Here is a 27,520-nt window from a genome sequence, read left to right as displayed (position 1 = left end):
AACCGGGTTCGATCCCAGACCCGGGTTCGATCCCAGCCCCAGGTCACTGTCTGTGTGGAGTTTGCACGTTCTCCCCATGTTTATGTGGATTTCACCCCCACAACCCAAAGATGTGCAATGTAGGTGGATTGGCCATGCTAAGTTACCCTTAATAAAATAAACATTTGAACTCTTAAATTTAAAAAAAAAAAAAAAAAGATTGCTTGTCTAGTTAATGCACTTTCTAAATCTACCACAGCCAATTTGCTCCGTTACCATCGCAGTTTCCTTTATTTGGATTTAAGATCTTAGCGTTTTAAGTAAACGTTACCAGATTGTGGTCAATTTTCCACAGAGGCTCCTTTACAAATAGATGCACGGACTATAGCCAATTCCTCAAACAAACATATTATTCCAGAAAACTAGCTTGTAAAGCTTTGATTATTTAGCACAGGGCTAAATAGCTGGCTTTTAAAGCATACCAAGACCGGCCAGCAGCATAGTTCAATTCCCGGACCAGCCTCCCCGAACAGGCGCCGGCATGTGGCGACTGGGGGCTTTTCACAGTAACTTCATTTGAAGCCTACTTCTGACAATAAGCAATTTTCAGGGCAGCATGGTAGCATTGTGGATAGCATAATTGCTTCACAGCTCCAGGGTCCCAGGTTCAATTCCGGCTTGGGTCAATGTCTGTGCGGAGTCTGCACGTTCTCCCCGTGTGTGCGTGGGTTTCCTCCTGGTGCTCCGGTTTCCTCCCACAGTCCAAAGATGTGCAGGTTAGGTGGATTGGCCATGATAAATTGCCCTTGGTGTCCAAAATTGCCCTTGGTGTTGGGTGGGGTTACTGGGTTATGGGGATAGGGTGGAGGTGTTGGCCTTGGGTAGGGTGCTCTTTCCAAGAGCTGGTGCAGACTCGATGGGCCAAATGGCCTCCTTCTGCACTGTAAATTCTATGATCTATGATATCTCCTTTTATGGCAATTAGATGATACCACTTAACTTCCATTTGTGCCACCAATTCATCTAGCTTTGCAGGGTAGGTGAAGTGGCCATGCTAAGTTGCCCCTTAATTGAAACAAAATGAATTGGGTCGAAAGAGAATATGCTGGAAAATCTCAGCAAGTCTGGCAGCATCTGTAGGGAGAGAAGAGCTACCATTTCGAGTCCGATGACTCTTTGTCAAAGCTGAGATTTTCCAGCATTTTCTCTTTCGTTTCAGATTCCAGCATCCACAGTAATTTGCTTTTATTTAAAAAGAATTGGGTACTCTAAATTTATAAAAAAAAGAAAAACATTTTGTCACAGGAACTACACAATCCCCAGGTAAACCCCTGATTTAATCTTTGGTTTAAGTTGTGTGAGCTCAATTAACCTGGGCGAATGATAAGGATATAATTGCTTGCCTCGGTGACACAAATTAGGGAAGGGAAGAATCAACAAGGTTACCCACATTCCATTACTAATCACTATCAATAATCATCTTGGGGGAAAAAATTTTTTCCGGGACATTAAGCCCTTTGCACAGTTGAACAATTCATACACTGGGCTCAGATATGAACGTTGATCTCTGCTGAATTACCACTTGGCAATGTGTATCCAATGTGAGCCAGTATGTTTGGAGGATGAAAACTGCAGAATGAAAGCAAATTTGTGCAAATATTCATCCTTTACACAAATAAAATACGATTTTGAATAATTGAATATGTTGTCGGTATTTCTTATCTGACAGTAAAATTGAAAACTGATTGGAAACAAAATTTCCTTGCTGTCTTTCATTTCCTTGCGGTCTTTCGTTTCACTTAAGTGATGGTGACAGAAATATAAGATCTAAAATGATAGCTACAAATCAATCGGAGCATTTGAATCTGCAACAGAATTTGACACATGGCAGGATGCTGTTGCTGTACTTTAATGAGTGACCCTGTGACATTTAACAGTTAAATTCTGAAATCTTACTTGACTATATCACAAGTCAAGAATCAAATGTGTTTTCTCTGCCAGTTTCCAGGTAATGTGATACTGCATCATGAATTGTTACACCAGCTATTTCACACTTGCGGTTCCTGTTATACCAAAAGCAAAGTGAGCAAGACTCATGAAAGCTGCACTGAAGTGAATGATGTGCTTTTCAAAGAAATATCCATTGCCAAATGTCCCTGCCAAGTTATGATTGGCTTGCAGGCGTTTAATGACACCTGCCAGCAACTATCCCACTCCATGGATGATGCTTCTGGAGCTCACATTCTATAATGTCATCATGCATACTATGCTACAAAATTCATGGAATGAGACAAGCCCTCTGATCCAAGATCTGTATTCAAAATAGACTTGTCATCAGCTCTCTTATAAACAAGGCGGAGACCCAACAAAAAGAAATGCAGCTTGTGCAGGTTCACCACTACTCGCTCTGGTTATGTCCCTAAACAGATAGGCATCATCACAGTTCGAGGAACAACCATTTTGTCAGAGGGGGAAAAAAAATCCACTTCTGGTAAGTGAATTGTATTTTAAAATGTGATTGCAATTTCTGAGGAGAAATTAACTCCCTTGATGCGGAGTTCCTCTCTGGAATTACTGTGCTTCAAACGTTTGAATGTTCAGAAATATTTATAGTGAATTGCAGTTGTTTCCAACAATTTGCATTGACTGCGTTTTGTATGATGTAAGGAGATCATTGAATAAATGAACTGTTGTTAAGTGCGAGTATCAAATATGACTGCCAAATATTCTCAGCTGGAAGCCTGTCCTGATTTAAACCAATCTTTCATCATATCAGATCCATCAAAGTTCTAGGATCTATGTACAACTAATCAAGTAGTGAGACTGCATTTCAACTGGCTGAGCTACAGCAACATGGAATAATTCAATAGAATATGTTCCAAAATTATATATTTGTCTCATCAATCTTGGAAAATGTTTAACGATTTCACACTTTTTTTTGAGTACAGGTTTACCATCAAATTAAACCTGGTACAAATTTACAAAGTTAAGTAAATGTTGACTGAAATATGCTATCCTTCTGATATTTTTTTTAAAATGTACAGTACCCAATTAATTTTTTCCAATTAAGGGGCAATTTAGCGTGGCCAATCCACCTAACCTGCACACCTTTGGGTTGTGGGGGCGAAACCCATGCAAACACGGGGAGAATGTACAAATTCCACACGGACAGTGACCCAGAGCCGGGATCGAACCTGGGACCTCGGCGCCATGAGGCAGCAATGCTAACCCACTGCGCTGCCGTGCTGCCCTCTTTCTGATATTTTAACTGAATTTATTTATAAAGATGTAACAAATATTTTAATTTATGGTTATCATTGATTTGTGAATGAGTATATCAGTATTTCAAATACAGAATCAAAGTGGCATTTAACTTTTGTAGGATACTCATAGCCAGTGTAAACTTTAAAAAATCAACCTTAAACTATCACCATGCTTGCAAAGAATGAGGTGGTATTAATTAAACTCCTAACCCTAAATTGCAATCTGCATGCTTCCCTAATGGTTCAGCTGGTTAAGTCGGTGAGCTGCACACACACCAGAAGGCGCCCAGATTTGGTCCCTGACCTGGGCAACCTTTGCAGATCTTAGCAGCTGGTATGTTGGAGTTGTCCTCATTGCCTGTCGATTAGTGAAGAAAGAAAGTGACCAACATTCCTATTTCTTTTTTTTAATAAATGTTTTTTATTGGGTTTTTGAATAAAGTATATGTACCGTTATGTACACAAAATAGAATACTATATAGGTGGATTGGCCATGATAAATTGCCCTTAGTGTTGGGTGGGGTTACTGGGTTATGGGGATAGGGTGGAGGTGTGGTTGCTCTTTCCAAGGGCTGGTGCAGACTCGATGGGCCGAATGGCCTCCTCCTGCACTGTCAATTCTATGATAATATACATGGAAGGAAACATGTACAAAAAAACAAAACAAACAACAACAAAGAAAAAAGTTAGAACAAAATAACTGGTAGGGCATTATGTGCTAGCTCAACAACAGCAGCTCTGTACAATTGGCAGAATTGTTTTTGGCACATAAGTAGGCATCCGTTTGTGGGGGGGGAGGGGAACTGGGGGAGTAAATATATATTTGGGCGCCGGGGAAACAAATACAGAACAATTACAGCAACGTTCCTATTCCTGATTGGTATCCAACTACTTGGAATGTGCATATGAACATCCAAGTGAAGACAGGATGGGGTTGATTGTGATTTACCTTCTGCCATTTTGTGTTGCACTTAAGGAATGGTTCCTCAGGTGAGATAATTAGTGCTTCAGATTGACTAAATTTGTGGAATTTACCCCACTGGGGAATCAACATCTTCAGGAAAAGGACAACAGGGTATGGAGGAGGGGAGCAGAGTAGAGGGGAAAAGGAGGGAGGAGTGGGAGTTTACAAGTAAATCTTTCATATCTGGGGAAATTTTATTTTGCAAGAAAGTCTTATTTTCTGTGTCATTTTCTGAAATCACACTTTTAAAAAATAAATTTAGAGTACCCAATTCATTTTTTCCAATTAAGGGGCAATTTAGCGTGGCCAATCCACATCTTTGGGTTGTGGGGCAAAATCCACACACATACGGGGAGAATGTGCAAACTCCACACGGACAGTGACCCAGAGCGAACCTGGGACCTCGGCGCCATGAGGCAGCAGGGCTTAACCCACTGCACCACCGTGCTGCCCCCTAAAATCACACTTTGGAATACTTTATGCAGGAACGTAAATATTTTTAAAAATCGAAGCATTAAGAATGAAGTGTGAAAAATTATTTCTCAGTTTGAACTGACAGAAACAGTGCAGCCTAAAAGCAACCAGGAGATTTTCCACTTGCGCACCAGAAGCACAACTGGAGGGGAGAGGAAGGCAACAAGTGGGGGTAGTTTGCAGGGGAAGTGAATTAGGTGATGAATCTGTGAATAGGTATTGGGGAAGCAGGAGGTTTATTCTGCAAACCTCTATGAAGCTTCAAAAATAGGAGTATGCATTTTCTGCCATTTTGTGACATCATGGCTGTTTACCTTGAATGGTGATAAAAGAGAACAAAAAGGAACCACTGCAAAAGAACAAGAAACACGTAAAAGTAAACCCAAATACTTTACTTGCAGAACTAGGGATCCTCCACCCTTAAGATTAACTCATTACTTAATTTTTCACATCTGCCTGGATAAGAAGTATTTTAATCAAGGCTACTGTTCCAAGGCCTTGGAACTTTAAGGGAGCTTTTAATCTCACTGGGAGTAATGCTCAATCTCTTGGTGCAATAAAAATAGAATAATTTCCAGCACATTATTTCTTAAACTGAAAATGTGGGCATCAAAAAGGTACAAAAGACACAAAATGTTGTGAGCTGAACCCTGAGGAAACCACCCCCTATTGCTGTAAAAATGATCATTATGCACAGCATCATGAGCTCCAGTCACAGTGTACTTATTTCTTCTAGGAAATGGACAGGCTATCTTATTTGTCCAGTCGGGAGAGAGCAGCTGCCCCCCAATATGATCTGAAAGCTATCTGGGAGAAGAGAATTGAAAAGCAGACGGAGTGGCTGGAGCAGGAAAGGATGAGGTTGGATAAGAGTGCCCTTAGTAGGTGCGTTGTTTGATTACTTTGCAAATAAGTTGTAATTCAAGACAGTTTGGGGTTGATTTGCAGGAGTCACTTTGCTGAAAACATCGTATTTGTGGCTTAGACTTTATGATTTAGAACGAGCTTGCATACTGCAATAACGTGCTGCAAATAATCAAGGAAGTGCAATGAATGGAGCATCACAGTAAATTGCAATGGATTGGTGTTTAATGAGTTCATATCAACTTCTATAGTGACTCTTTCATTCACCTGCCTGTAACCTTGGCAGAGGAGCTGCAATAACCCTGACATCATGCAGAAACCGCAAATCCGCTGAAGTTATGGCGGACAAGTGGGTGAGATTTAGCCCCATGCTGTTTCATACTGTCACTGCAGAGACACGGATTGTATGGTGAAGGACAGGGAAGCTGGCGTATCCCTGCCAAATTGCTCATTATGTTTTTTCCAAATAACTTTATTTTATTGTTACTGAGTTGAACGATTATTTAGGGACCAATTCTTTCGACTGGTAGCAATTGTGCCACACAGCCTCAGACAGTCAGGGGAGGGAAGGGAAACCATTATTGGAGATGCAATGACTGCTGTGGGATTTAAAATAATAAATGTTGCCACAGTTTCAGAGGACCATAGGCTGCTCTCCCATTTGAGAGAGAGTTAACTGGTGGTGATTTAACCCGAGGGTCACCACACCTCACACGAGGGGCAAGGTTGAGAAGATGGGGCCTTCATGAATAACCTCAGCTGGTACGGGAATTGAACCTGCACTGTTGGCTTTGCTCTGCATCACCAACCAGCTGTCCAGTCAACTGAGCTTTTGTCTCAAAAAAATCAGATAGGTTTTCTCCCAGACATTTATACCAGCCCTCTACCCAAAACACACACACACGCACACATGGGCTTCATCCAAATCATTATATATGCTCAGGTGCAGGAGGGGGAATGCTGTCCCACAGTCTAAACTCACACATGGGAGTTAAGGGCTGTGATTATATGCAGGTGCACACTCCAGCTGAAGCCAATACTATCGCGAGAGTAGCAAATAAAATTGTGGGGCAGGTGGTAAAGAAATATAATGTGGCATTTTACCACAGTATGTTTAATTTAAAAAATTGAAAATGCAGAATAGTGACAAAATGTGGCTCACAATGAAATTAGCCAGAGATAGTTCATAATCCATATATCGATAAATGTTTTACAAAGCTCTCACAGACCAGAACTGGAGCATTGCAAAATTTTCAATATCTTTTTCAACCATCAATTTTTCCATCAAAATGTTTGATTTTGGACTTCCGGGTGCGACGATGACCAGCTAAGTCGCACGTTTCAGCACCTCCCGTTGAAACGGACTTTTGGGCTCTTTATTAGGAGCCCCAACGGCAATATTTAACGGCCAAAATCATTGTGCGGTGAAATAGGAGGGAATCCCCTTGGATAAACATGGAGAAAGGAGAGGATAGCGGCCGGATTGCAGTGGATCCACTGGAGCAGCGGCAAGGAAGGGAAGCTCGAAGCAAGATGGCGTTGGAAGGTGGCTGTTTGGTATGGGGCCCGGAGCAACAAGAGTTCCTGCGGCGCTGTGTGGAAGAGCTGAAGAAGGAGGTGTTGGCCCCGATGCTACAGGCGATTGAAGGGCTAAAGGAGGCGCAGAGGACCCAGGAGTTGGAGCTTCGGGTCGTGAAGGCAAAGGCTGCGGAGAATGAGGATGAAATACAGGGCCTGGTGGGAAGGACAGAGACGCACGGGGCACAGCACAAAAGGTGTGTGGAGAGGTTGGAAGCCCTGGAGAATAACTCGAGGAGATGAATTTAGGAGTCTTGGGTCTTCCCGAAGGCACAGAGGGGGCGGACGTCGGGGCATATGTGAGCACGATGCTTCACTCGCTAATGGGATCGGAGGCCCCGACGGGCCCGTTGGAGGTGGAGGGAGCTTATCAAGTTCTGACACGAAGACCAAAGGCAGGAAAAATACCTCTAGCCACAGTGGTGAGGTTTCACCGCTACAATGACAGAGAGATGGTTCTCAGATGGGTGAAGAAAACTCTGAGCTGCAGGTGGGAGAACGCGGTGATCCGCGTGTACCAGGATTGGAGTGCGGAGGTGGCGAGAAGGAGGGCATGTTTCAACCGGGCCAAGGCGGTGCTCCACAAAAAGGTTAAATTTGGAATGTTGCAGCCGGCGAGACTGTATGGGGAACTGGGGGGGGGGGGGAGGGAGTATGGGGAAGGAGAAGGGAACTGCGCCATCAGGGGCGGGGCCGAGTGGGAAACACGGGCTTTGCTCCCGTGCTATGGTAATTGTGGCGGGAACGGGGACGCAGGAAGGAGGGGGCCTCGCACAATGAGGGGCCGAGGACAAACGGGGGTACATGAGGTCAGCCAGAGTTTGCTGACTTCTGGGAGCAACATGGGGGGGTGCAACTACGCTAGAACGGGATCTAGCGGCGGGGGGGGGGGGGGGTGTTAACTGGGTTGCTGCTGATAAGGGGAAGGGGGAGCTGTTATGGGATGGGGTGGTCGGGACGGGAGAGCACAGTCGGTGGGATATACGGGTACGTGGGAACCGGGTGAGGAGCTGGGTTAGAAAAGGGGATGGTTAGTCAACATGGGGGGGGGGGGGTTAGGGGGTAAAGAGCCCCCCAACCCGGTTGATCACGTGGAACGTGAGAGGGCTGAATGGGCCGATTAAAAGGGCACGGGTACTCGCACACCTAAAGACCTTAAAGGCAGATGTGGTCATGTTGCAGGAGACGCACCTGAAACTGGCAGATCAGGTTAGACTACGTAAAGGGTGGGTGGGGCAGGTGTTCCATTCGGGCTTAGATGCGAAGAATAGGGGGATGGTTATTTTAGTGGGGAAACGGGTACTGTTTGAGGCAAAGACCATAGTGGCGGACAGTGGGGATAGATACGTGATGGTGAGTGGCAGATTGCAAGGGGAGGCGGTGGTTCTGGTGAACGTAGACGTCCCGAACTGGGATGATGTAAACTTCATGAAGCGTATGCTGGGGCGTATCCCGGACCTGGAGGCGGGAAAGCTGGTAATGGGGGAGACTTCAATACGGTGCTTGATCCAGGGCTGGACCGGTCTAGGTCTAAGACCGGGAGGAGGCCGGCAGCGGCCAAGGTGCTTAAGGACTTCCTGGAGCAGATGGGAGGAGTAGACCACTGGAGATTTAGTAGGCCTAGGAGTAAGGAGTTTTCATTATTCTCCCATGTTCACAAGGTGTATTCACGGATAGACTTTTTTGTCCTGGGAAGGGCACTGATTCCGAAGGTGACAGGGACGGAGTACATGGCCATAGCCATTTCGGACCACGCTCCACATTGGGTAGATCTGGAGGTAGGAGAGGAAAAGGAGCAGCACCTCCATAAGGGCCCATAAAGGGAAGCAAGAGAGCAAAGAAAGGGAACGACTGTTGAGAGAACTTCTGAGGGTAGACGGGCAATATGCAGAGGCTCCGGAGGAGGGACTGTACAGGGAAAGACAAAGGCTACATATGGAATTTGACCTGCTGACCACGGGCAAGGCAGAGGCACAGTGGAGGAGGGCGCAGGGAGTACAGTATGAGTATGGAGAGAAGGCGAGCCGGTTACTGGCCCAACAACTGAGGAAGAGGGGAGCGGCGAGGGAGATAGGTGGGGTGAGGGATGAGGAAGGTGAGATGGAACGGGGAGCGGAGAGGGTGAACGGGGTGTTTAAGGCATTCTACAAGAGGCTGTATAAGGCTCAGCCCCCGGAAGGGAAGGAGGGAATGATGCATTTCCTAGATCGGCTGGAATTCCCGAAGGTGGAGGAGCAGGAGAGGGTGGGACTGGGAGCACGGATTGAGGTGGAGGAGGTGGTAAAGGGGATTGGGAGCATGCAGGCGGGGAAGGCCCCGGGACCGGATGGGTTCCCGGTGGAATTTTATAGGAAATACATGGACCTACTGGCCCCGCTTTTGACGAGAACCTTTAATGAGGCCAGGGAAAGGGGGAAGTTGCCCCCGACTATGTCGGAGGCGACGATATCATTACTCTTAAAGAAGGAAAAAGACCCGCTGCAGTGCGGGTCTTACAGGCCTATTTCCCTCCTGAACATGGATGCTAAGCTCCTGGCCAAGGTGATGGCGACAAGGATAGAGGATTGTGTCCCGGGGGTGGTCCACGAGGATCAAACTGGGTTCATTAAGGGGAGACAGCTGAACACAATTATACGGAGGCTGCTAGGGGTGATGATGATGCCCCCGCCGGAGGGGGAGGCGGAGATAGTGGTGGCGATGGACACTGAGAAAGCATTTGACAGAGTGGAGTGGGACTACCTATGGGAAGTGTTGAAGAGATTTGGTTTTGGAGAGGGGTTTATTGGATGGGTACAGCTGCTATATAGGGCCCCGGTGGCAAGTGTGATCACGAACAGGCAGAGGTCCGACTACTTCCGTCTTTATAGAGGAACAAGACAGGGGTGTCCCCTGTCTCCGTTACTGTTTGCATTGGCAATTGAGCCGCTGGCCATAGCACTGAGGGACTCTAGGAAGTGGAGGGGAGTACTCAGGGGAGGAGAAGAACACAGGGTATCATTGTATGCAGATGATCTATTGCTGTATGTTGCGGACCCAGTCGAGGGGATGCCTGAGATAATGTGGACACTCGGGGAGTTTGGGGAATTTTCGGGGTACAAATTGAATATGGGGAAGAGTGAGTTGTTTGTGGTGCATCCGGGGGAGCAGAGCAGGGAAATAGATGATTTACCGCTGAGGTGGGTAACAAGAGATTTCCGGTACTTAGGGATCCAGATAGCCAGGAACTGGGGAACCTTACATAGGCTTAATTTAACACGATTGGTGGAACAGATGGAGAAGGATTTTAAGAGATGGGACATGGTGTCCCTGTCACTGGTGGGCAGGGTGCAGGCGGTCAAAATGGTAGTCCTCCCGAGATTTCTTTTTGTGTTCCAGTGCCTCCCGGTGATGGTTACGAGGGCTTTTTTCAAAAAAATTGAGAAGAGTGTTATGAGCTTTGTGTGGGCTGGGAAGACCCCGAGAGTGAGGAGGGGTTTTTTGCAGCGTAGCAGGGATAGGGGGGGACTGGCACTGCCGAGCTTAAGTGATTATTACTGGGCCGCCAATATCTCAATGGTGTGTAAGTGGATGGGAGAAGGGGAGGGAGTGGCGTGGAAGAGACTGGAAATGGCGTCCTGTAAAGGAACCAGCCTACAAGCATTGGCGACGGCGCCGTTGCCATTCTCCCCGAAGAAATACACCACAAGTCCAGTGGTGGTGGCAACGCTGAAAATTTGGGGGCAGTGGAGACGGCATAAGGGAATGACGGGAGCCTCGGTGCGGTCCCCGATAAGGAACAATCATAGGTTTGTCCCGGGGAGAATAGATGGGGGATTTAGAACATGGCAGAGAGCAGGGATTGTGCAACTGAGAGATCTGTTCCTAGACGGGACGTTTGCGAGTCTGGGAGCGCTGACGGAAAAATACGGGTTGCCCCAGGGGAATGCATTTCGGTATATGCAATTGAGGGCTTTTGTGAGGCAACAGGTGAGGGAATTTCCGCAGCTCCCGATGCAGGAGATTCAGGATAGAGTGATTTCGGGGACATGGGTGGTGGATGGTAGGGTGTCAGATATGTACAGGGAAATGAGAGACGAGGGGGAGATCATGGTGGATGAGCTGAAGGGAAAATGGGAAGAAGAGCTGGGGGAAGAGATCGAAGAGGGGCTGTGGGCAGATGCCCTACGCAGGGTAAACTCTTTGTCCTCGTGTGCCAGGCTTAGCCTGATACAATTCAAGGTCTTGCACAGGGCGCACATGACCGGAGCACGGCTCAGTAAATTTTTCGGGGTAGAGGATAGGTGCGGGAGATGTGCGAGAATCCCAGCGAACCACACCCACATGTTTTGGTCATGCTCGGCACTGCATGGGTTCTGGGTGGGGGTGACAAATGTGCTTTCGAAGGTGGTGGGGGTCCGGGTCGAGCCAAGCTGGGGGTTGGCTATATTCGGAGTTGCAGAAGAGCCGGGAGTGCAGGAGGCGAGGAAGGCTGATGTTTTGGCCTTTGCATCCCTAGTAGCCCGGCGAAGGATATTGTTAATGTGGAAGGAAGCTAATCCCCCGGGCGTGGAGGCCTGGATAAACTACATGGCAGGGTTTATAAAACTGGAAAGGATAAAGTTTGCACTAAGAGGTTCGGCTCAAGGGTTCACCAGGCGGTGGCAACCGTTCATTGACTACCTCGCAGAACGATAAAGGAACTGGGAAAGTAGCAGCAGCAACCCGGGGGGGGGGGGGGAAGGGCTCGGGCTCGGGTGGGTGGGTCCTCGGGTGTTTTTGTATGGATATTTTTACTTGGATATGTATATTGGCTTGTTTGACTTTATTATTTGGGAGAGTTAATATTTTGTTATGGCAGTTGCCATTTAGTTTATATATTAGTTATTTATTTGTTAAAAACGGTCACTATTATTTATATTTTATTGTTGTAAAAGGGAAAAATCTTTGTACTGTTTTGTTTGGCCGAAATTTTTTTTGAATAAAATATATATATTTTTTAAAATGTTTGATTTTGCTGGCTAGACAAGGGCAGTGATTGTCTTCTCGTACCTCTACCCCCACAATATAATGTGGGAGTCAGTACTAATAAAAGACTGAGTTGGGGTAAGAGGGCATTTTCTGGATGGCAACCTGTAACTAGTGGAGCGTCACAGGAATCTGTATTGGGGCCACAATTATATACAATGGGCTGGATTCTCCGATTCTGAGACTGAGTGGTGACGCCGGCGTGGGAAAGGTGGCGTTTTACAACCGAAAAAAGGTGCAAAATGGCCACCGATCCCCCGTCCGGTGGGGTGCTAGCAGGCATGCAGCGTAGAGCCTAGCTGCGGATACGGCCGGAGAATTGCCGGGTCTGTGGCCTTACATGCGCACGGTGATGATCTGCAGTGGCCGCGCCGTGCAACATGGCACCTGCCGCGCATAGACCTGGCCTGCCAAATAGCGATCCCCTTTGGCCAGGTTAGATTGTGGCGGCGCTGGACTTAGTCTGCAGCCGCCACACCGAGTTCCGAAAAAAAATACCACACGCGACCGATGCCGTCGAGAACTCGGCCCATTGGGGGCATAACATCGAGGGGAGGGCCTCGGGTAATGTCCTGAGGCCGCCCAGACGGCGTGCGGCGTACTCCTAGAGTACACCGTTTTGGAGGGGCTGCACATCGCAAAAGCTGCATCGCCCCTGATTTTGCCGCCAACGTGAATTCTCCAGCCGATCGCTGAATGTGCGTTCAGTGTCGGAGACCGGAGAATCCCGCCCGGTATATATTAATGTCTTGGGTGAGGGATGTGAATGCACTATTACCAAGTTTGCAGATGACACAAAAATATGTGGGAAGGCAAGCAGTGAGGATGACACAAGTAGTCTGCAGAGGGATATAGACAGGTTCAGTAAATGGGCAAAAACTTGGTGGATGGAATATAATGTAGGAAAATGTGAAGTTTTGCACTTTGGAAGGAAGAATAATGGAGTTGAATATTTATATGGAGAAAGACTGCAGAATGTTTGGGGGTCCTCGTGCATAACTATGGGGAGGCTGGGCCATTAAGTATGTTGAAGGCTGGGGACTTCCGCTGATGGGGATGTGCTGAGAGGTCAGACATCACGTGGCTCTCCTGCTACGAACCCGAAAATAGGCTTTTTCACCCGAAATAGCCCGCTAATACGAAGGAAAATACATCCCCACACCTCAACCAACAGCAACGCAAAGGGAAATGGCAAACAACAGCCACTCCAGAGACCGTGTGGAAAGTAGAAGCGGAAAAAGCCAGGAGAAACAAATGGCTGAGCCGGCGAAACATGGGCCTCGCCAGAGCGAGAAGGAGCCACTCGCCACACAAGGAGCCCCCCCTCCCACACACACACACACACACACACCAGGGGATGGGTGGAGGATGTTTTTCTCAAGGGAACAGAGAAGAGATATTCAAGCTGCGGTCAGGGGTACGGTTGCGGAAGGTCTGCTGACCCTGCAGGTGGCCCTAGACAAGGTGGCGAGGCGACTGGAAGCTCAGGAAATCACCAGAAAAGAGCTGGTAAAGCCGCAACAGACCAGGGTGACCGGATTGCTGCCCTGAAAAAAGAAGTATCAAGTTTGGTCGCGACACAGGGAATCTGAAGAGAAAAAAATCGACAACCAGGAAAACCGATTTGAAGTGTCACAACCTGCGGATTGTGGACCTGCTGAGGGGGATCTAAGGTAGGAAGCCCATGGACTATGTGGCCCAAATGCTGGGCAATTAGGTGGGAAAGGATAGCTTCCCCAGCCCATCAGAGCCCTTTGGTAGCTTCGCCCATTACCCAGAGCAAGGGAAAAGCGAGGGGGATAATCGCGAAAATGCACCGGTACCAAGACCGGGAAAGTATCCTCTGCTGGGTGAGGCAGAGAAAGAACTGTAACTGGGAAGGTCAACAGATCAGGATCTACAGGACATTGGGGCTGACCTGTCCAAGCGCCGGGCAAAATTCAACAGGGCAAAGGCCGCCCTGTACAAGGCGGCGTAAAGTTTGGGATACTGTACCCAGCCAAACTCTGGGTCACATTCAAAGGCAGGAAACATATTTTCATGGCCCCTGGGGACACGGACAAGTTTGTCCTGGAAAACGGGCTCGAGAAACAGCAGTAGGGGCTCGAGAAACAGCAGTAGGGATAACGGTGAAGAGATCTTCGGAAGAGACTTTATTTGTTTATTTGCTAACTGTTAACCAACTTGATGAACACTTTGCACAGGACTGCACTGCCTCGTTCTGGAGACGAGAGGTGAAATAGAAGAAGGAAAGAGCGAGGGCAGCAGTGCGCAGGAAAGGGTGAGGGGAATGGCAGGTAGAGAGCTCAGAGAATGGGCAATGGCAGGTCACACAACCAACCCCAGGAGGGAGGCCATAACACTAGCTGTGGATCCATGCCGGTTCACCCACCCAGGGGAGAAGGAGTTCTTCTTCTCCCAAGTACACAATGTATACACCATGATTGACTTCTTTATAGTGGGGAAATTGGTGCTAATAAGAGCGGAATATTCTGCAATCATAATCTCCGACCACGCTCCACATTATAGGGATGTGAGGTTGGAGACGCTCCCATAGAGGTTGGACATGGTCCTCCTGGCCGATAAGGCTTTCTGCGAGAAAATATCACAGGCCATAAATGAGTATTTAGAATGGGGAGGTCTCACCCTCCACGTTCTGGGGGGCTCTGAAGGCTGTGATCAGGGGTGAAATTATTGCCGACAAAGCACAAAGAGATAGTGGAGAAAGGGTAGATTGGCACCAGCTAGTCCACTCCATACTGTCAGTAGACCAGCGATAATCCGAGGCCCCGACTGTAGAGCTCCTGGCGGAGAGGAAAAAGCTGCAAATGAACTTTGATCTGCTCTCCACAAGGAAAGCAGCGCACCAACTGCACCAGGTACGGGGGACCCTGTACGAGCATGGAGACAATGCCAGCTGCCTGCTGGCTCATCAGCTGAGACAGCAGGCAGCCAAGAGGCAAATAATCCAGATTAGAGGCACCGAGCCAACTTAGTAGCGGAGCCGGAAATAGTCAACGAGGCATTTGAGACCTTTTGCCAGGAGCTATACACCTCCAAGCCACCAAAGGGGACCTTGGGATGAAACAATTCCTTGATGGACTGGACATACCAGTCATGGGCGAGGATAGGAGACGGGAACTGGAAGCAACGCGAGAACTGGAAAAAGTCATGGAGAGCATCAACTCCATGCAGGCATGGAAAGTGCCAGGACCAGACGGATTCCCGACGGACTTCTACAAAACATTTGCGATGCACTGGCCCCGCACCTGCGGGAGATGTTCATAGACTCACTGGTGAGGGGCACCCTGCTGCCTACACAAGCACAAGCCTCAATCTCGCTGATACCCAAGAAAGACAAAGACCCAACAGAATGCGGGTCCTACAGACCCATTTTGCTGCGAAACATAGACACAAAAATATATGGCCAAGATCCTAGCCAAAAGGCTTGAGAACTGTGTTACAGAGGTGGTCGCAGAGGACTAAACAGGCTTTCTCAAGGGTTGACAGCTAACATCGAACATCAAGCGCCTGCTAAACGTGATCATGACCCCACCCGGTGAGAGAACACCTGAGGTGATCATCTCCCTGGACGCTGAAAAGGCATTCGACAGGGTCGAATGGAAGGACTTCACAGAAGTACTGGAGCGGTTTGGGCTTGAAGCAGGGTTCACCGCCTGGGTCAAACACCTGCACAACACTCACACAGTGACCGTACGAACAAACACTACCAGCTCTAAGTACCTCCAGCTGCACAGAGGCACACGCAGGGATGCCCGCTGTCCCTGCTGCTGTTCATCCTAGCGATCGAACCACTGCCGATCGCACTTAGGGCGGCAAAGAACTGGAAGGGGTTCCAGAGAGGAGTCAGAGCGAGACTCTGTGCTCGATGTGGATGACCTGCTCCTCTACATCTCTGATCCGCAAAGCAACATGGAAGGAATCATGGCGCTCTTGAGAGAGTTTGGTGTCTTCTCGGGTTACAAGCTCAACCTGGGCAAAAAGTGAGGTCTTCCTGCTGAACCTACAAGGAGGAGGGGCAGAGACAACGCAAATTCCGCTGCCTGGGGATCCAACTCGCTCACGAATGGACATGGATCCACAAATGGAACCAGCCTGATGGAGCAAGTAAAAAAAGACCTGTAGAGGTGGGACACACTCCCACTCTCCCTGACAAGGAGGGTGCAGACGATCAAGATGAACGTACTGCCCAGGTTCCTCTTCCTGTTCAGATCCATTTCAATCTTCATCCCCAAGGCCTTCTTCAACTCGTCAGAAAAACTGATCATGGCATTTGCGTGGGGGCGGGCGAGGGGTAGGACGCAAGGATCCCAAAAAGGGTACTGCAGAGAGCAAGAACCATGGGGAGCCTAGCACTCCCAAGCCTACAATATTACCACTGGGCGGCAACCGTGGATAAATACTCAATAAGCCCAGTGGTGATAGCAACACTCCTGTCGTGGAACCAATTGCGACAGCACTTCGGGCTAAACAAAATGTTCATTAAGGCCCCATCTGCAACAACCACAGGTTCATGCCCGCGACAATGGATACCACCTTCAAAAGGTGGAGACCGGACAGAGGGACGCTGACAGTTAGGGACTTCCACACTGACAACACTCGAGGAACTAACAGAAAAGCTCCAGCTGTCAGGGGGGAATGAACTAAAATACAGGTCAAAATGTCTTACATAGGGGAATGAGGACATATCCACGACAACCGCAATAGTCATTGTTAGAGGACTTACTGGACGTGGACATCCTAGGGAAGGCGAACAGCGGCGACATGTATGGGTGACTACTGGGCAGGGCTAACACACAACTGGATAAGACACAAAAAAGTGAGGGGAGGACTTGGGATTTTAAATAGGGTGGGGAGTCTGGAGCGAAGCACTGCATAGGGTCAACTCCACCTCCACTTGCGCAAGACTAAGCCTAGTGCAGCTGAAAGTGGTACACAGAGCCCACTTAACTAGAGATCTTCCCGGAGGTGGAGGATAGATGTGAACGGTGCCAAGGAGGCCCGGCCACCATGCCCACAGTGTTCTGTTCTTTCCTCAGGCTTGTTGGGTTTTGGACCGCCTTCTTTGAGGCAATGTCCAAGGTGGTAGGGATGAGGGTGGAACCTTGCCCAAGAGTGGAAGTCTTCAGGGTATCAGAACAGCCAGATCTCTTCATAAGGAGGAGGGCCGGCGCCCTTGCCTTTGCCTCCGTAATCGGCCGCTGGAGAATCCTGCTCGGCTGGTGATCAGCAGCACCACCCAAAGCTGCAGGCTGGCTGTCCGACTTGTAGGAACTTCTCCAGATGGAGAAAATCAAATTCGTCATCCAGGGATCAGATTGTTAGGTGAATTGGGCATTCTGAATTCTCCCTCAGTGTATCCGAACAGGCGCCAGAGTGTGGCGACTAGGGCCTTTTCATAGTTACTTCATTGCAGTGTTAATGTAAGCCTACTTGTGACACTAATAAAGATTATTATTATAGAAGGTTTCCACAAAACATGGGGGCCACAAGGGGCCATTCACTCAGTTGTTCCAAGACCTGTTTGCAGCCAACAGCCAGTAACCAGAGGGAACTGAAAGCCACAACACAATAACATATGCCAATGAAAGGGGTGGGGGGAGAGTGGGGACGGAACAATGAAACATAGAACCCACCAAGATCAGCAACCAATCAACAAAACACACAGCATCCCGCCAATCACACAAGAACAGAAAACAGGAGCTGAAGAGCCAGATGACTAGAAGGGGAAGGGGGGGGGGGGGGGTGATAAATGGGGGATCCGGTCGGGAATAAACACCCATTGGACAGCGCAAAACGAGAATCCACAACCGATGTACATACAATTATTCCTATCATAGTGAATGGTGAAGCAGACCTGATGGGCCAAATGGCCTACACCTCCTTCTACTTCTTAGAACCATAGAATTCCTACAGTGCAGAAAATGGTCGTTTAGCCCATTGATTCTGCACCGACCCTCTGAAAGAGCACACCACCTATGCCCACACCCTAGCCTAACCTGTACATCCCTGGACACCAAGGGGTAATTCACCATGGCCAATACACCTAACCTGCACTGTGGGAGGAAACCCACGCATACCTGGGGAGAGAGTGCAAACTCCACACAGACCTGGCCGGAATTGAACCCAGGTCCCTGGTGCTGAGAGACAGCAGTGCTAACTGCTGTGCCACCGTGCTGCCCTGTGTCCTTATGGGGTTATGGACAGGCTATTTGACCACAGAGTTGTTGCTCTCTTTATTTGGTTCTCAATATGGTCGCCTTCCTTAATCCTAATTATGTTTGCTTTAGAGTCACCAGGTATCTTTCGATACCGCCACAAGGTTCAAACCCGAATACTGATCAAAGAGCCGGTATACCAGTTAGTTAGTTCAAAGTCAATACTATTTATTTACACACACAGCAATATCTACTCATGCATGAAATACTACAGAATAAACTATCTCTAATGCTAAAGCCTATACTTAGCTTCGGGTGCCCACTCAGTCAGAGGAACAATGGCCGTTGTTCGGATCTGAGGCTGCTGGGGTCAAAGTGGTACAAGAGAACAGCTAAGGTTGTCCGTCTGGTAGCGAGCGTTGACCTTGGACTTACTTTCTTCTGGTGCAGCTGGTGGACGGGTCTCTCCGCTTTGAGAGCCGATTCCAAAAGAGCGATTCTCTCTCGGGGCCTTCTTCTTATACCTGAAAGGGCTTCGCGCGCTTTTGGGCGGGCCTTGAACTTGGCCCCAATCAATTGGGCCGTTTCTTGATCACTCGTATTGATCTTGACCAATAAAGGGATGGGTGCCCTGATGGCTGGGCGTGTCCTAGGTGGCCATTGGCCTGGCTTTGTTTGTGCTTTCGATTTGGGGAACTGGTGCCGCGAGGTCTGGAGCCACTTCGGTTACTTGAGTATCTCCCCTTTGTTCCCGGAGATGGGCCATAGGCCTACAGTTTCAGTCTCGTCTGGGAGCTGCGGTCCCAATACATGTACAGACTCTGTGCCTGCTTGTTTTCTTAGCATTGTCTATAGTTCCCTGCAATCTTTGCAAACATCTGTTTTGTATTCTGGAAGTGGCCATCCCAGATGGCTAAAGAGTGTATAAATATTGAGCCTAATTTTGTCTTTACTATGTCTAATGTATATGTTTTCTACCATTTGCAGTGAGGAATGCCAAGCTAATTTAAAAATGCAATGTACTCCAAATTGTTGCCAAATGTGTCTTTGTGCACAGGCATTCTTGCTTTTAGATTCAGCTATCATGAAATTATAAAATAAAAGGTGTTTAAGAAGTATTATCTTATCCCCATTTCACTCCCTGCACTCTGGAACTTGGTGATGTTGGGGATACAATGGGTTCTCACAGCCTTTGGATACCTTGCCAATTTGGCCAATCTTTAGTGTAAACACGGAATCACAGCAATGGCAACTTTGAAAGACTCGCCTTTGTCAGCCATTACAATTTACCCAGGAAGATGGATGTTTGGAGTCATGGGTTGAGTCATCCACTAGCCGGGCCCGTTGGAGGCATCCACCTCCCTCTCTCCTGACATCCTGCCTCTGGTTGCTGCCAATGGCAAATAACACAGAATGAACAGCAGGTCCAGACATTGCTGGGATCTCCATGTTATGAGACCCATGAAACGGCAACAACCTGCTGCCATGTGAGCCTCACCACGGAGAGGAGAACACAACTGAGCATGATTGACATCCATTTGGCTCATAATTTTGAGGCACCTTTTAGTCGACCACTAGTGTTGACCTTGAACTCCATCCACCCAAAAAGATCAGCCACTCACTTCGAATTATCTCACTGACTGATGGTCAGGTTTGAAAAATGGTGCAGTCACCATTCAAACTCTCTCCATCATCTTTTTTTAAAATGTATTTTATTACAAACATGTATTTAAAAAAAAAGAACTGTAACATACACAACAATACATTCAATAACCTACAGTTTGTAACAATTTTCCCCCTTTTACTCCCTACCCCCCGACGAAAAATTCCTCAAACATTGTCATGAACAACCCCCACTGTGCCTCAAAGCCCTCCTCCAACTCCTCGACTCAAATTTCATCTTTTTCAGTCGTAGAAAGTCATACAGGTTCCCCAGCCAGGCCGCAAGCCTTGGCCCCCTTTCCTTCCAGCAGCTCCAGCACTTCTGATATCCCAAAGATCGTCGCCATCGGGTCCGACCTGACCTCCACCACTACAATTTTGGACATTCCCAAACACTGCTTCAACTTTCCAGCTTCTCACATCCCCCAAAACATGTGCGTGTGATTTGCTGGTCCCCGCCCACACTTCTCACACACGTCAGCCACCCCACGAAAAACCCTACTCATCCTTGCCTGAGTCATATGCACCCTGTGCACAATTGTGAACTGAATCGGACAGCACAGTAGCACAAGTGAATAGCACTGAGGCTTCACAGCACCAGGGTCCCAGCTTTGATTCCCCGCTGGGTCACTGTCTGTGCGGAGTCTGCACGTTCTCTCCGTGTCTGTGTGGGTTAACTCCGGGTGCTCCTGTTTCCTCCCACAGTCCAATGACGTGCAGGTTAGGTGGATTGGCCATGATAAAATTGCCCTTAGTGACCAAAAATGGTTAGGAGGAGTTATTGGGTTACGGGGATAGGGTTGAGGTGAGGTCAGTGCAGACTCGATGGGCCGAATGGCCTCGTCCTGCTCTGTATGTTCTATGAAGCAAGATCATCTGCGCGCAAGAGGAGGTAGCATGCACCCTCTGCATCGCCTCGCACCACTGACCCCAATCTATTTCCCCCCAGTTCCTCATCCCATTTGCATTTGATCCTCACCACTTGTGCTCCCCGCCCCCGCTCCCCAAACCAATCACTTATATCCCCAATCCTACCCTCTCCCGACTCATCCGACCGCAGCAATTGCTCCAGCAGGGTATAACACAGCAACCAGGGAAACGTCCTCCCCTCCTTTCTTGCAAAGTCCCTCACCTGCATATACCTCAATTCATTCCCCCTGGGCAACTCAAATCTCTCCCGCAGCTCTCCCAATCCCACAAACTGTCCTTCCAGATCCAAGTGCCTCACCCTCTCCAGACCCACCTCCCATACATCCCATCCATCTCCCCGGCTTAAACCTATGGTTCCCGCATAGTGGCGTAAACACCAACATTCCCACCAATTTAAAGTGCCTCCTCAGCTGATTCCATACCTTGAGTGTCGAATGTACCGCCGGGCTCTCTGTGTATTCCCCAGAGCTAACGGCAGTGGAGCCGTCACCATGGCCCTCAAACTGGATCTCCTACAGTGCTCCTTCTCCATCCTAACTCACTCTGCCCGCCCACCCCCCCCCCCCACCATCGCCTCACCTTCCCCACATTCACTGCCTAATAATAATGAAGCAGGTTCGGGAGTGCCAGCCCTCCTTTCTGCCTCTGTCTCTGTAGCAGAACGCTCTTGACTCTCGGCACCTGCCCATTCAAACTCTGAGATCACCGTCTCCAATTTCCAAAGAAAGACCTTTGGGAGAAAGAGTGGGTGGGTCTGGAAAACAAACCGGAATCTTGGTAGCGCATTCATTTTCATGATCTGGACCCTCCCTGCCAGCACCAGATGCAGTGTGTCCCATCTCTTGAAGTCCCGTCTAATCTCCCCCCCCACCCCCGCCAATTGTTGCAGTGCTGCGAGTTCCCTCCAATTCAGAAACCAGGGGCGGGACTCTGCGACCCCCCCCCCCCCCCCCCCCGGCCAGGTCGGAGAATCGCCGGGGGGCGGTGTGAATCCCACCCCCACCGGCTGCCCCACCAGCGCCGAGGTTTTGGCAGGGGTGGGAATCGCGCCGAGCCGGTCGGTGGCCGCTGGCAGCGCCCCCCCCCCCGCGATTCTCCGGCCCGCGATAGGCTGAGTGGCCGCCCGTTTTCGGCCAGTCCCGCCGGCATAAATTACAACAGGTGCTTACCGGCGGGACCTGGCTGCACGGGCGGCCTCCGGGTTCCTCGGGGGGATCTGGCCCCGGGAGGTGCCCCCACGGTGGCCTGGCCCGCGATCGGGGCCTACCGATCCGCGGGCAGACCTGTGCTGTGGGGGGCAATCTATTCCTTCGCGTCGGCCGCTGTAACAGTCCGTGATGGCTGATGCGGAGATGAACGACCCCTGCGCATGCGCTGGGATGACACCTGCACACGCATGCGCTCCCGTGCATGCACCAACTCGCGCCGGCCGGCGGAGGCCCTTCACCGCCAGTTGGCGGCTGGCGCGGCGCATACCACTCCGGCACCGGCCTAACCTCTGAAGGTGAGGAGGATTCGGGGCGGCCCGACGCCGGAGTGGTTCACGCCAATCCTTCCCACCGGAGTTGCCCGCCCTGCCGGTTTTCACAGAATCCTGACCCAGGTTTTTGACCAATTTTTGCCAGGTAGCTACCAATCTTGGGGAGAACCTCACCCTCTCCACGTTCTGAAGCTCTTTCCTGCCGGAGCTACCCCACTAACAGATAAAAAGCCCAAGCCCAGGCCCTGTGAGCCGGAGCTGCCCTGTGTGCGACCACTCTCTCCATGGCCGCCACCAGATGTCTCTCCATCTGTATTCTACCTTCCCCTTGTCATAAACCAACTTTCCCCACCCAACCCCCCATCCTCCCATCACCCTTGACCCACCCAATACCTCCCAGCTGTCACCCTTGAACCTCCCCCCATTACCTGGACCCTATCATGATCCTTACTTTCCCTCAGAGCCGATACCCGTTACCATTCCCATGCCTACCTTACCCTGCCCCCCTCATGTTATCTGACCAACCTGTCAAGTCCCCTCCATGTCCACCACCACCGCCCCCTCCCCACCCCTCCCCTCCATGTCCACCACCACCGCCCCCTCCCCACCCCTCCCCTCCATGTCCACCACCACCGCCCCCTCCCCACCGCTCAATGAGACCTTCACCACGAGATTGTTTGATCGGGCCCTGTGCCTCAGTTCAAAGACAGCCCAATCAAAACCATAAAGTGTTGTCTATATTGTATTTAACATTTTCTAGATACACTGATTAAGAGCGTTATCTATGACTATTAATTGTTAGATCTGTCAAACAGACATGAGGCTTACAGAGAAACAAAATGTTTTTTTGAGTATTCAATTATGTTTTTTCAATTAAGGGTCACATTTAGCGTGACCAATTCACCTACCCTGCAGAACTTTGTGTTGTGGGGGTGAGAGCCACGCAGACACAGGGAGAATGTGCAAACTCCACATGGACAGTGACCCGGGGCCGGGATCAAACCCGGGTCCTTGTCGCAGAAAAACAAAATGTTAATCACTTTCAATGGGCAAATCCAACAGTAAATCAAGATTTGATAACAGCATTGTTGTGCTCTGAGCGATTCTCTTTGGTATTTGCTTCTGCATTAGCTTGGCTATCTTATACAGTTAGTATCTGAACCATATGAATCAGAACGATTTCAGGTTCAACCAATGCGGAGTTAGATATCCCAGTCCTAGGAGTGATAAAAGACCTATGGTTAATTTTGGTAACCCCTAGGTTTGGGAACAAATAGTTACCTGACAAAGGGTCAGCTTAAAGCGAGGAAGAAAGAGAAAGAAAATAAATTAAGAAAAATAATCATCTGAAGTGAATCTAACACTATTGGCACACAACATGTTTGGCAATCCCCTTTAACCCATGATAAATATAAATGCAGGAAATGTAAGTGCCGAAGAAATAATTTTAACTTCAGCTGATATTGTACAATACACAATGTCCGATTAGCCATCTGTTATATGGCTCTCCTGACTTTTCTTTCTACTGAGCGTAAACTAAAATCAAGAGTGATATGTAATGGATGGCCCATCCAATACCTTCTGCTTCACAGTATTGACAAAAGCTAAAATCACCCCATAGCCTTATTCTTAGGTTTGATACTGCCAAAGGCAATTAATATGTTTTCTCAAATAATTGGGAAATAATCAAGAAACAATGTACATATAACACATTGAACAAGGCATAATGTGTTCTTCTTACAGACTCATCAAAGAATGGAACCAAAGACTTGAAAGCAAAAAAAAACTGATGCAAAAGTTTCATGAAGATGACAAAAAGAAACCTGTGGTACCAATTGAAAGTCCTGTTCAGCAAATACCATCCAGTGCTTAATTACTGAAGATGCAATTAGGCCGATTTAGGACAATTAGAAGACAATGTTATTTCAAGGAAGCAGACTATAAAAACAGTCAGACATGACCACTCGCTGTCTATATGTATAGATTTAGGACATCGTGGCATCCTGAGTTCACTAGAATGCATGGTCTTACTAACTGTGAAAATTAACTTTATCATATCTTATTCTAATCATTTGTTGAATTTGCAATGGAATATTAGTAAGTATTTTTTGTTGTTTGATTTATTGCATCATTATCTATAAAACAAATTTACTGTATTTTGTAAATCTTAGTGACCGAACTCCTGAAACATGTTATATAGTTTGGGCTGCAAATTTGAACAAGAAATGCTTCTTAACAAGATGATGGCTAAAATAATGCAGTTAAACACATGGAGCATAATGATTTCAACAAAAAATACTTTCTTGTGATAATAAGTCGTGACATTCAGTATAGCTAGAAAATAATAGGGGTGCTTCTGAATGACCACCTGACTAGGGAGATGCTGCCGTGGGGTCAATGTATCACAGGCAGAGACTATGGATACAGTTAGGTCAACAGTGGGGTGGTGGAGGAAATTTTGTGATGTGGTAATGGCAGTCAGTGAAAGGTGTCCTCTTTATCATTAAATATGCAGATTTGCATGTTGATAACATGGAATCAAAGCAGGACAAGGGAAAGATTGGAAATCTGGAAGGTTTTTGTTAATAGCTGCATCTCTTTGAACTGAAATTTGCAGAATTATTTGAACAATCCACTTCGGGAAACCAAGACCAGTGGATTAACCCTTCATGAATAGTCATGCATTGTATTTCTGGTTCAGTTTGTACTTAGATTGACTGAGCTCACCTGAGGGACGTTGAATGTATTTAATATAAGTGACCCATCTGAACAGGTAGTTTCAGGCATAACTGCTCGTTGATTCCACATTCAGTATCAAGACTGAATGGACATTAATAAGGCAAGAGCAAGTCTGATAAATATTTTAGTCCACAGTATATGGTGGTGATTACACTCACAATGATCACACTCGACATTTTACAGGTTAAGAATGAGTCAGTGCCAAATTTGTTGCTGACCTGAATCAAACTCAGTGCAATCATGATTGTTGGATTTTTCCCTTTCTTCTCCTCTCCTAAGGTCAGTGCCACATTTTGGTTCCTTGAGTGCTGACAGCCATTCGACAAGTGTAAGCCCAGTTATTGAGTATTGCCAAGTTATCTGACCCTGGAGCACAGCCAGGTTCGAGCCTTTGCTCATCCAACATCCCAACAAGAGCACTTTCCAGCAGCGATCACTGAAAAGTGATAAGGAAAGGGAACCCTGGCAGAGTTTTCTCCTCCCCAGTCCAAGGACACTGGAGGCAGTTGTAGAAATTCACAGAAGAAATTGTGATGTATTTCATTTTTTGGAGCGTGTCCAAGGTTGAAAAACAAATTTTATTTTGCCCTAATAAGGACAGAAGGTGCAATGTAAACTGATTTGAAAGAATTATTTCACTATTTTCTGTCCATGCTGACACAATGAATTGCCGACATCGAACCAAAACACTTCAACAGATCATGAAATGAAAATCGCTTATTGTCACAAGTAGGCTTCAAATGAAGTTACTGTGAAAAGCCCCTAGTCACCATATTCCGGCGCCTGTTTGGAGAGGCTGGTACGGGAATTGAACTGCACTGCTGGCCTGCCTTGGTCTGCTTTCAAAGCCAGCGATTTAGCCCAGTGTGCTAAACCATGGTATTATATATCAAAATAACAGAATGAGTAGTAGAGTATGGTATTTGAAACCCTGTCTGAGCCAATGCCAGTTAGTTTTTCCGAATATTCTCCAGCTGAACTAAATTTTTCTTCCCTATGTTCTCCTTGATAATCCTATTTTGTTATTCTTCCCAGCTGCTTATACTAAAAAGAAATCTCTGACAATGTTGCTTATTTATAACTGCCACTAGCTTTGTGAGTTAACCTTTCAGGAGCCAATTAAAATATCAGACAGTAAGTGCTTAGACTGAAAAACCAGACTACTAAGATTAGGATTTTGTTGAAAATTTGTTTTTCAAATAAACTAAGTTTATAGACATGCAGCTCTCAACCTCAGAAACATCCAGGCGTTACGATGGGTTTGACACCAAATGTCCCAAATTCAATCCATGATCTGTGCTTTGTTTGTGCCAGGCCAGTGGTGTGCGCACCACAATTTGCATCAACATTCTTGAATTGAATTTGATTTATTGTCACGTGTACCGAGGAAAAGTATTGTTCTGCGTACAGTCCAGACAGATCGTTCCATTCATGAAAAAAACATAGGACATTGAACTAAGTAGACAAAATATTGTTTCAGGTTCAAAGGCATTACAAGACAACACCATTGGGTTTGACCAAAATGCTGCCTATAATCCAATAAACCCATTGTTAAAGTTCACACAAGAAGAATGGTCATTCGGATAAGGTACTGGAGGGCTGGCAGTAGCACTGGAACCCTACTTCAGCCCTTAATGAGGCAAAAGTTTAAAAAGTGTTCAAAAAAATGAAAGAAACTGAAAATTTTGAAATCATGATGTAGAAACCGAGTTCTGCTAACCTTCGGGATTGTACATCAGTGTAATAACACAATCTATGGCTGTGGAAGGGCTGATGTATGCTATCTCTTTAAATCTAAAATTACAAGACGTTTGATTAGAAACAATAGTCTCAGACATATGTGCTGACTTTTTATCTGGAAAGGCAAAAATAAATTATATTACATTTTATCAATATATGTTAATATACACATTTAAATTATCATGTTTGTTCATTTAAAAGCTCCTTTTAAAATGTATGGCAGTAAAATAAAAATGGTTCAGCCGAGTGAAATTTGTTCTGTGATTACTGTATTAGTATCCAATGATTATTATGATGAACAAGGAGAATAAGCCACCAATGGTGGTATATTATTAATATATTATTCATACAGGACAAGGCTGCAGCAACATGTTGCCAGGGGTAACCGCTTCCTCACTATGATCAAAGGGAAAGGGTAGGATTCTCTCCTTAAATATAAATACTGTAGATTACTACGTGTAAGTCTCGAGGTGTAAGACATCCCCATTTTTCCAGCGCCAAAAATCAAGTTTAGGCCATACTTGGTGTAAAGGGGCAGCACGGTGGCGCTGAGGACCCGGGTGTCATGATATGCAGACACACACATAATGATATACAGACAAGCAGCTAATGGACACAGAGAACAGGACATGACCAATAAGCAGGCAGGACACTCAGGGGTGGG

At 47.4% G+C, this 27,520-nt stretch overlaps 1 long non-coding RNA gene across 1 annotated transcript; it reads left to right on the top strand.

Moving 5' to 3' along the window:
• Positions 1-1,948: 1,948 nt before the first annotated feature.
• On the top strand, positions 1,949-27,094 carry LOC140429572 (uncharacterized). The gene is made up of 3 exons (XR_011949124.1): positions 1,949-2,470; positions 5,417-5,565; positions 24,121-27,094. It is a non-coding gene; the product is annotated as an uncharacterized lncRNA (long non-coding RNA).
• The last annotated feature ends 426 nt before the right edge of the window (positions 27,095-27,520 follow it).

Source organism: Scyliorhinus torazame, chromosome 9, assembly GCF_047496885.1.
Source record: "Scyliorhinus torazame isolate Kashiwa2021f chromosome 9, sScyTor2.1, whole genome shotgun sequence".
Taxonomy (NCBI): domain Eukaryota; kingdom Metazoa; phylum Chordata; class Chondrichthyes; order Carcharhiniformes; family Scyliorhinidae; genus Scyliorhinus; species Scyliorhinus torazame.
Note: the sequence above shows the minus strand (reverse complement) of the source record. Positions and strands in the feature narration are given on the sequence as shown.